Here is a 10,494-nt window from a genome sequence, read left to right as displayed (position 1 = left end):
GACCTACCGAAGGGCAGGCTATTTCAGTTGCTGTCCGTTCTCAGAATACTCTTGCGACCCGTTTTTTCTCTCCATAAGTTTAAAGGGTAATCCAGACGTGGACCCCTTGCTCACGGTGCCTAGAGAGATATTAGCTATGCCTCACTGATGATGCCTAACAAGGCTGAAACGATCGTCTGGGGTTGCTGTATCTCTCGTGCAGAGAGAACTTGCTGGCATTTCGGATCTGGACTACCCGTATGGGTGGGACCAGTCTGATATGCTTCAGATATGTTCTCTCTGTAATGGCACAAGATGAGCTAAAACCAGCTTGAGTTCTGAGCAGGGACCTACCGAAGGGCAGGCTATTTCAGTTGCTGTCCGTTCTCAGAATACTCTTGCGACCCGTTTTTTCTCTCCATAAGTTTAAAGGGTAATCCAGACGTGGACCCCTTTCTCACGGTGCCTAGAGAGATATTAGCTATGCCTCACTGATGATGCCTAACAAGGCTGAAACGATCGTCTGGGGTTGCTGTATCCCTCGTGCAGAGAGAACTTGCTGGCATTTCGGATCTGGACTACCCGTATGGGTGGGACCAGTCTGATATGCTTCAGATATGTTCTCTCTGTAATGGCACAAGATGAGCTAAAACCAGCTTGAGTTCTGAGCGGGGACCTACCGAAGGGCAGGCTATTTCAGTTGCTGTCCGTTCTCAGAATACTCTTGCGACCTGTTTTTTCAAACCAAGGTTCTAGCTTTTTTCTCAAATGCTATAGAGTTTGCTCTATGTTTTGAGGATGTAGCTCAGTGGTAGAGCGCATGCTTCGCATGTATGAGGCCCCGGGTTCAATCCCCGGCATCTCCAGTGTCGCACATTTTCCTTTATAATGGTGTGGTATAGATATTTCTTCATATAGTTCCACTGAGGGATTTATTCAACAGAAGATAAATTGAATCAAGTGAAACTCCAAGGAAACATCTTTAAGCTCCCATCCTCTCTTGTCTAAAAATGTTGATCCTGAAATCCATCTGAGGACAAAGTCTGCATTAGATTTCCTCATTCCCAAAGAAAATAGAATAGCGTTGTCTGTTTTTCGCCAAAGTGTATTAGTGTAGATAGCGTTTTGAATCGACAGGCAGTTTTAGCGAATCAACATTTGCCACTCAAATTAACATATTTTATTTTTGCAACTATTCAAGCTTTCAATGGGACCATTATGGTCATCTGGTGTCATGATAGATTTTCAATTTAGGAGACATAGTCGTAGGACTACTAAACAATAAACAGATTTGTCCCAATAGATGATATACTTAGTGAAGATTTTCAAGGCTTTAACATTAAAGCAATAAATGGGAGGGCATATCAAGTGAAATATTAAGGCAAAAGTAAGGATTACAAGGGCTTCTCAAATGCAGCTTTAGGCACAGCTTCTCTCAATAAGTGTAAACGTTACTATATGCTTTTAGTTTTACTACAATATTGAACATTAATGAATTAATCCAAAGAGATTTCTTTAGGTTCCCATCCTCTCCTGTCTTAAAAGGTTATGCCTGGATTCCATCTGAGGACAAAGTCGGCATTAGATGTCCTCATTCCCAAAGAAAATAGAGTAAAGTTACCTGTTTCTCTGAAGTGGGTTTTGAATAGTGTACATTGCTTACCCTACTTAAATTCTAGAGTTTCTGGACGTTTTCTTGACTTCACATTTGTAGTTTCTTGACTTCTCAATAGGTGAGAACTGATTTCTTTGGCCACTGTAGCGTTATATAAATTGTTTCAAGAACTGATGTTTCAGAAAAAAGTCCAACCCAGCTACTTATGTTTTAGAAAAGAGTCCAACACAGATACTTCTACAGCTTGGCCCTTTCAACCTAAAAAAATGCAATTCAGATTTTGATCCTGAAAAATTCAGAGTTTAGTGAACCAACTCGATGAAACGTCTCAAAAGATTTTGTGTCTGGTGTCCATGAAATGCCAGTCCATCATTTTTAAATCTTCATCCCCCCTCCCCCAAACAATGATAATTACCTGCAGTAGAGTTTTCTCTCTATATTCGATTCTGGAGCTTAGTTTTGAATCGTCAAGCAGTTTTAATGACTCTACTTTTGCCACTCAAAATAGAACATTTTTTTTTTTTTTTAACAATTCAAGCTATATATTGGTCAATTATGGTCATCTGTTGTCATGATAGATATTAAGTTACAAGACATGACCATAAGAATATTGAGCAATGAACAGATTTGGCTTCAATTCTTCTTAGTAAAGAACTTCATGGCTTGACCATTAAAGCTATAAATGGGAGGGCATTTAAGCCATCTGATATAACAATAGACATTAAGTTATCAAACATAGTTGTAGGAGTTCCAAATAATACTTTGCCTAAATGTTACAAATGATTCCCTCTGTTAATATATGTCTTTAGCATTAAACTATTGAGCAAACAAGAGTCAACAGATGGACATTTTTCAAAATAAAATACAATAAGTTTTTAACAAACCAAGGTTCTAGCTTTTTTCTCAAATGCTATAGAGCTTGCTCTATGTTTTTAAGGTTGTAGCTCAGTGGTAGAGCGCATGCTTCGCATGTATGAGGCCCCGGGTTCAATCCCCGGCATCTCCAGTGTCGCACATTTTTCTTTATAATGGTGTGGTATAGATATTTCTTCATATAGTTCCACTGAGGGATTTATTCAACAGAAGATAAATTGAATCAAGTGAAACTCCAAGGAAACATCTTTAAGCTCCCATCCTCTCTTGTCTAAAAATGTTGATCCTGAAATCCATCTGAGGACAAAGTCTGCATTAGATTTCCTCATTCCCAAAGAAAATAGAATAGCGTTGTCTGTTTTTCGCCAAAGTGTATTAGTGTAGATAGCGTTTTGAATCGACAGGCAGTTTTAGCGAATCAACATTTGCCACTCAAATTAACATATTTTATTTTTGCAACTATTCAAGCTTTCAATGGGACCATTATGGTAATCTGGTGTCATGATAGATTTTCAATTTAGGAGACATAGTCGTAGGACTACTAAACAATAAACAGATTTGTCCCAATAGATGATATACTTAGTGAAGATTTTCAAGGCTTTAACATTAAAGCAATAAATGGGAGGGCATATCAAGTGAAATATTAAGGCAAAAGTAAGGTTTACAAGGGCTTCTCAAATGCAGATTTAGGCACAGCTTCTCTCAATAAGTGTAAACGTTACTATATGCTTTTAGTTTTACTACAATATTGAACATTAATGAATTAATCCAAAGAGATTTCTTTAGGTTCCCATCCTCTCCTGTCTTAAAAGGTTATGCCTGGATTCCATCTGAGGACAATGTCGGCATTAGATGTCCTCATTCCCAAAGAAAATAGAGTAAAGTTACCTGTTTCTCTGAAGTGGGTTTTGAATAGTGTACATTGCTTACCCTACTTAAATTCTAGAGTTTCTGGACGTTTTCTTGACTTCACATTTGTAGTTTTCTTGACTTCTCAATAGGTGAGAACTGATTTCTTTGGCCACTGTAGCATTATATAAATTGTTTCAAGAACTGATGTTTCAGAAAAGAGTCCAACCCAGCTACTTCTGTTTTTGAAAAGAGTCCAACACAGCTACTTCTACAGCTTGGCCCTTTCAACCTAAAAAAATGCAATTCAGATTTTGATCCTGAAAAATTCAGAGTTTAGTGAACCAACTCGATGAAACGTCTGCTAAGATCTTGTTCTCTGTGGTCTCAAAAGATTTTGTGCCTGGTGTCCATGAAATGCCAGTCCATCAATTTTAATTTTTCATCCCCCCTCCTCCAAACAATGATAATTACCTGCAGTAGAGTTTTCTCTCTATATTCGATTCTGGAGCTTAGTTTTGAATCGTCAAGCAGTTTTAATGACTCTACTTTTGCCACTCAAAATAGAACATTTTGTGTTTTTTTTAACAATTCAAGCTATATATTGGTCAATTATGGTCATCTGTTGTCATGATAGATATTAAGTTACAAGACATGACCATAAGAATATTGAGCAATGAACAGATTTGGCTTAAATTCTTCTTAGTAAAGAACTTCATGGCTTGACCGTTAAAGCTATAAATGGGAGGGCATTTAAGCCATCTGATATAACAATAGACATTAAGTTATCAAACATAGTTGTAGGAGTTCCAAATAATACTTTGCCTAAATGTTACAAATGATTCCCTCTGTTAATATATGTCTTTAGCATTAAACTATTGAGCAAACAAGAGTCAACAGATGGACATTTTTCAAAATAAAATACAATTAGTTTTTAACAAACCAAGGCTCTAGCCTTTTTCTCAAATGCTATAGAACTTGCTCCATGTGTTGGGGATGTAGCTCAGTGGTAGAGCGCATGCTTCGCATGTATGAGTCCCCGGGTTCATTCCCCGGCATCTCCAGTGTTGCACCTTTTTCTTTATAATGGTGTGGTATTGACATTTCTTCATATAGTTTCACTGAGGGATTTATTCAACAGAAGATAAATTGAATCAAGTGAAACTCCAAGGAAACATCTTTAAGCTCCCATCCTCTCTTGTCTAAAAATGTTGATCCTGAAATCCATCTGAGGACAAAGTCTGCATTAGATTTCCTCATTCCCAAAGAAAATAGAATAGCGTTGTCTGTTTTTTGCCAAAGTGTATTAGTGTAGATAGCGTTTTGAATCGACAGGCAGTTTTAGCGAATCAACATTTGCCACTCAAATTAACATATTTTATTTTTGCAACTATTCAAGCTTTCAATGGGACCATTATGGTCATCTGGTGTCATGATAGATTTTGAGTTAGGAGACATAGTCATAGGACTACTAAACAATAAACAGATTTGTCCCAATAGATGATATACTTAGTGAAGATTGTCAAGGCTTTAACATCAAAGCAATAAATGGGAGGGCATATCAAGTGAAATATTAAGGCAAAAGTGAGGTTTACAAGGGCTTCTCAAATGCAGCTTTAGGCACAGCTTCTCTCAATAAGTGTAAACGTTACCATATGCTTTTAGTTTTACTACAATATTGAACATTAATGAATTAATCCAAAGCGATTTCTTTAGGTTCCCATCCTCTCTTGTCTTAAAAGGTTATGCCTGGATTCCATCTGAGGACAAAGTCGGCATTAGATGTCCTCATTCCCAAAGAAAATAGAGTAAAGTTACCTGTTTCTCTGAAGTGGGTTTTGAATAGTGTACATTGCTTACCCTACTTAAATTCTAGAGTTTCTGGACGTTTTCTTGACTTCACATTTGTAGTTTTCTCTACTTCTCAATAGGTGAGAACTGATTTCTTTGGCCACTGTAGCGTTATATAAATTGTTTCAAGAACTGATGTTTCAGAAAAGAGTCCAACCCAGCTACTTATGTTTTAGAAAATAGTCCAACACAGCTACTTCTACAGCTTGGCCCTTTCAACCTAAAAAAATGCAATTCAGATTTTGATCCTGAAAAATTCAGAGTTTATTGAACTAACTCGATGAAACCTCTGCTAAGATCTTGTTCTCTGTGGTCTCAAAAGATTTTGTGCCTGGTGTCCATGAAATGCCAGTCCATCAATTTTAAATCTTCATCCCCCCCTCCCCCAAACAATGATAATTACCTGCAGTAGAGTTTTCTCTTTATATTCGATTCTGGAGCTTAGTTTTGAATCGTCAAGCAGTTTTAATGACTCTACTTTTGCCACTCCAAATAGAACATTTTGTTTTTTTTAACAATTCAAGCTATATATTGGTCAATTATGGTCATCTGTTGTCATGATAGATATTAAGTTACAAGACATGACCATAAGAATATTGAGCAATGAACAGATTTGGCTTAAATTCTTCTTAGTAAAGAACTTCATGGCTTGACCGTTAAAGCTATAAATGGGAGGGCATTTAAGCCATCTGATATAACAATAGACATTAAGTTATCACACATAGTTGTAGGAGTTCCAAATAATACTTTGCCTAAATGTTCCAAATGATTCCCTCTGTTAATATATGTCTTTAGCATTAAACTATTGAGCAAACAAGAGTCCCCAGATGGACATTTTTCAAAATAAAATACAATTAGTTTTTAACAAACCAAGGTTCTAGCTTTTTTCTCAAATGCTATAGAGTTTGTTCCATGTGTTGGGGATGTAGCTCAGTGGAAGAGCGCATGCTTTGCATGTATGAGGCCCTGTGTTCAATCCCCGGCATCTCCAGAGTTGCATATTTTTCTTTTTAATGGTGTGGTATTGATATAGTTCCACTGAGGGATTTATTCAACAGAAGATACATTGAATCAAGTGAAACTCCAAGGAAACATCTTTAAGCTCCCATCCTCTCTTGTCTAAAAATGTTGATCCTGAAATCCATCTGAGGACAAAGTCTGCATTAGATTTCCTCATTCCCAAAGAAAATAGAATAGCGTTGTCTGTTTTTCGCCAAAGTGTATTAGTGTAGATAGCGTTTTGAATCGACAGGCAGTTTTATAACATATTTTATTTTTGCAACTATTCAAGCTTTCAATGGGACCATTATGGTCATCTGGTGTCATGATAGATTTTGAGTTAGGAGACATAGTCATAGGACTACTAAACAATAAACAGATTTGTCCCAATAGATGATATACTTAGTGAAGATTGTCAAGGCTTTAACATCAAAGCAATAAATGGGAGGGCATATCAAGTGAAATATTAAGGCAAAAGTGAGGTTTACAAGGGCTTCTCAAATGCAGCTTTAGGCACAGCTTCTCTCAATAAGTGTAAACGTTACCATATGCTTTTAGTTTTACTACAATATTGAACATTAATGAATTAATCCAAAGAGATTTCTTTAGGTTCCCATCCTCTCCTGTCTTAAAAGGTTATGCCTGGGTTCCATCTGAGGACAAAGTCGGCATTAGATGTCCTCATTCCCAAAGAAAATAGAGTAAAGTTACCTGTTTCTCTGAAGTGGGTTTTGAATAGTGTACATTGCTTACCCTACTTAAATTCTAGAGTTTCTGGACGTTTTCTTGACTTCACATTTGTAGTTTTCTTGACTTCTCAATAGGTGAGAACTGATTTCTTTGGCCACTGTAGCGTTATATAAATTGTTTCAAGAACTGATGTTTCAGAAAAGAGTCCAACCCAGCTACTTCTGTTTTTGAAAAGAGTCCAACACAGCTACTTCTACAGCTTGGCCCTTTCAACCTAAAAAAATGCAATTCAGATTTTGATCCTGAAAAATTCAGAGTTTAGTGAACCAACTCGATGAAACGTCTGCTAAGATCTTGTTCTCTGTGGTCTCAAAAGATTTTGTGCCTGGTGTCCATGAAATGCCAGTCCATCAATTTTAATTTTTCATCCCCCCTCCCCCAAACAATGATAATTACCTGCAGTAGAGTTTTCTCTCTATATTCGATTCTGGAGCTTAGTTTTGAATCGTCAAGCAGTTTTAATGACTCTACTTTTGCCACTCAAAATAGAACATTTTGTGTTTTTTTTAACAATTCAAGCTATATATTAGTCAATTATGGTCATCTGTTGTCATGATAGATATTAAGTTACAAGACATGACCATAAGAATATTGAGCAATGAACAGATTTGGCTTAAATTCTTCTTAGTAAAGAACTTCATGGCTTGACCGTTAAAGCTATAAATGGGAGGGCATTTAAGCCATCTGATATAACAATAGACATTAAGTTATCAAACATAGTTGTAGGAGTTCCAAATAATACTTTGCCTAAATGTTACAAATGATTCCCTCTGTTAATATATGTCTTTAGCATTAAACTATTGAGCAAACAAGAGTCAACAGATGGACATTTTTCAAAATAAAATACAATTAGTTTTTAACAAACCAAGGCTCTAGCCTTTTTCTCAAATGCTATAGAACTTGCTCCATGTGTTGGGGATGTAGCTCAGTGGTAGAGCGCATGCTTCGCATGTATGAGGCCCCGGGTTCAATCCCCGGCATCTCCAGTGTTGCACATTTTTCTTTATAATGGTGTGGTATTGACATTTCTTCATATAGTTCCACTGAGGGATTTATTCAACAGAAGATAAATTGAATCAAGTGAAACTCCAAGGAAACATCTTTAAGCTCCCATCCTCTCTTGTCTAAAAATGTTGATCCTGAAATCCATCTGAGGACAAAGTCTGCATTAGATTTCCTCATTCCCAAAGAAAATAGAATAGCGTTGTCTGTTTTTTGCCAAAGTGTATTAGTGTAGATAGCGTTTTGAATCGACAGGCAGTTTTAGCGAATCAACATTTGCCACTCAAATTAACATATTTTATTTTTGCAACTATTCAAGCTTTCAATGGGACCATTATGGTCATCTGGTGTCATGATAGATTTTGAGTTAGGAGACATAGTCGTAGGACTACTAAACAATAAACAGATTTGTCCCAATAGATGATATACTTAGTGAAGATTGTCAAGGCTTTAACATCAAAGCAATAAATGGGAGGGCATATCAAGTGAAATATTAAGGCAAAAGTGAGGTTTACAAGGGCTTCTCAAATGCAGCTTTAGGCACAGCTTCTCTCAATAAGTGTAAACGTTACCATATGCTTTTAGTTTTACTACAATATTGAACATTAATGAATTAATCCAAAGCGATTTCTTTAGGTTCCCATCCTCTCTTGTCTTAAAAGGTTATGCCTGGATTCCATCTGAGGACAAAGTCGGCATTAGATGTCCTCATTCCCAAAGAAAATAGAGTAAAGTTACCTGTTTCTCTGAAGTGGGTTTTGAATAGTGTACATTGCTTACCCTACTTAAATTCTAGAGTTTCTGGACGTTTTCTTGACTTCACATTTGTAGTTTTCTTGACTTCTCAATAGGTGAGAACTGATTTCTTTGGCCACTGTAGCGTTATATAAATTGTTTCAAGAACTGATGTTTCAGAAAAGAGTCCAACCCAGCTACTTATGTTTTAGAAAAGAGTCCAACACAGCTACTTCTACAGCTTGGCCCTTTCAACCTAAAAAAATGCAATTCAGATTTTGATCCTGAAAAATTCAGAGTTTATTGAACCAACTCGATGAAACCTCTGCTAAGATCTTGTTCTCTGTGGTCTCAAAAGATTTTGTGCCTGGTGTCCATGAAATGCCAGTCCATCAATTTTAAATCTTCATCCCCCCTCCCCCAAACAATGATAATTACCTGCAGAGAGTTTTCTCTCTATATTCGATTCTGGAGCTTAGTTTTGAATCGTCAAGCAGTTTTAATGACTCTACTTTTGCCACTCCAAATAGAACATTTTGGTTTTTTTAACAATTCAAGCTATATATTGGTCAATTATGGTCATCTGTTGTCATGATAGATATTAAGTTACAAGACATGACCATAAGAATATTGAGCAATGAACAGATTTGGCTTAAATTCTTCTTAGTAAAGAACTTCATGGCTTGACCGTTAAAGCTATAAATGGGAGGGCATTTAAGCCATCTGATATAACAATAGACATTAAGTTATCAAACATAGTTGTAGGAGTTCCAAATAATACTTTGCCTAAATGTTACAAATGATTCCCTCTGTTAATATATGTCTTTAGCATTAAACTATTGAGCAAACAAGAGTCACCAGATGGACATTTTTCAAAATAAAATACAATTAGTTTTTAACAAACCAAGGCTCTAGCCTTTTTCTCAAATGCTATAGAACTTGCTCCATGTGTGGTAGAGTGGTAGAGCGCATGCTTCGCATGTATGAGGCCCCGGGTTCAATCCCCGGCATCTCCAGTGTTGCACATTTTTCTTTATAATGGTGTGGTATTGACATTTCTTCATATAGTTCCACTGAGGGATTTATTCAACAGAAGATAAATTGAATCAAGTGAAACTCCAAGGAAACATCTTTAAGCTCCCATCCTCTCTTGTCTACAAATGTTGATCCTGAAATCCATCTGAGGACAAAGTCTGCATTAGATTTCCTCATTCCCAAAGAAAATAGAATAGCTTTGTCTGTTTTTCGCCAAAGTGTATTAGTAGAGATAACGTTTTGAATCGACAGGCAGTTTTAGCGACTCTACATTTGCCACTCAAATTAACATATTTTATTTTTGCAACTATTCAAGCTTTCAATGGGACCATTATGGTCATCTGGTGTCATGATAGATTTTGAGTTAGGAGACTTAGTCATAGGACTACTAAACAATAAACAGATTTGTCCCAAAAGATGATATACTTAGTGAAGATTTTCAAGGCTTTAACATCAAAGCAATAAATGGGAGGGCATATCAAGTGAAATATTAAGGCAAAAATGAGGTTTTCAAGGACTTCTCAAATGCAGCTTTAGGCACAGCTTCTCTCAATAAGTTTAAACGTTACCATATGCTTTTAGTTTCACTACAATTTTGAACATTAATGAATTAATCCAAAGAGATTTCTTTAGGTTCCCATCCTCTCCTGTCTTAAAAGGTTATGCCTGGATTCCATCTGAGGACAAAGTCGGCATTAGATGTCCTCATTCCCAAAGAAAATAGAGTAAAGTTACCTGTTTCTCTGAAGTGGGTTTTTAATAGTGTACATTGCTTACCCTACTTAAATTCTAGAGTTTCTGGACGT

General features: G+C 36.5%; 4 non-coding genes across 4 annotated transcripts; all 4 read left to right on the top strand.

Annotated features, from left to right (window-relative positions):
* The first annotated feature begins 773 nt into the window (after positions 1-773).
* Positions 774-845, top strand: TRNAA-CGC (transfer RNA alanine (anticodon CGC)). The gene has a single exon. It is a non-coding gene; the product is annotated as a tRNA-Ala (tRNA).
* Positions 846-2,531: 1,686 nt separating this feature from the next.
* On the top strand, positions 2,532-2,600 carry TRNAA-CGC (transfer RNA alanine (anticodon CGC)). Its single transcript has one exon. It is a non-coding gene; the product is annotated as a tRNA-Ala (tRNA).
* A 1,708-nt stretch (positions 2,601-4,308) lies between these two features.
* Positions 4,309-4,380, top strand: TRNAA-CGC (transfer RNA alanine (anticodon CGC)). Its single transcript has one exon. It is a non-coding gene; the product is annotated as a tRNA-Ala (tRNA).
* A 3,450-nt stretch (positions 4,381-7,830) lies between these two features.
* On the top strand, positions 7,831-7,902 carry TRNAA-CGC (transfer RNA alanine (anticodon CGC)). Its single transcript has one exon. It is a non-coding gene; the product is annotated as a tRNA-Ala (tRNA).
* Positions 7,903-10,494: the final 2,592 nt, after the last annotated feature.

The sequence above is a fragment of the Pelobates fuscus genome, chromosome 12 (genome assembly GCF_036172605.1).
Source record: "Pelobates fuscus isolate aPelFus1 chromosome 12, aPelFus1.pri, whole genome shotgun sequence".
Lineage (NCBI taxonomy): Eukaryota > Metazoa > Chordata > Amphibia > Anura > Pelobatidae > Pelobates > Pelobates fuscus.
Note: the sequence above shows the minus strand (reverse complement) of the source record. Positions and strands in the feature narration are given on the sequence as shown.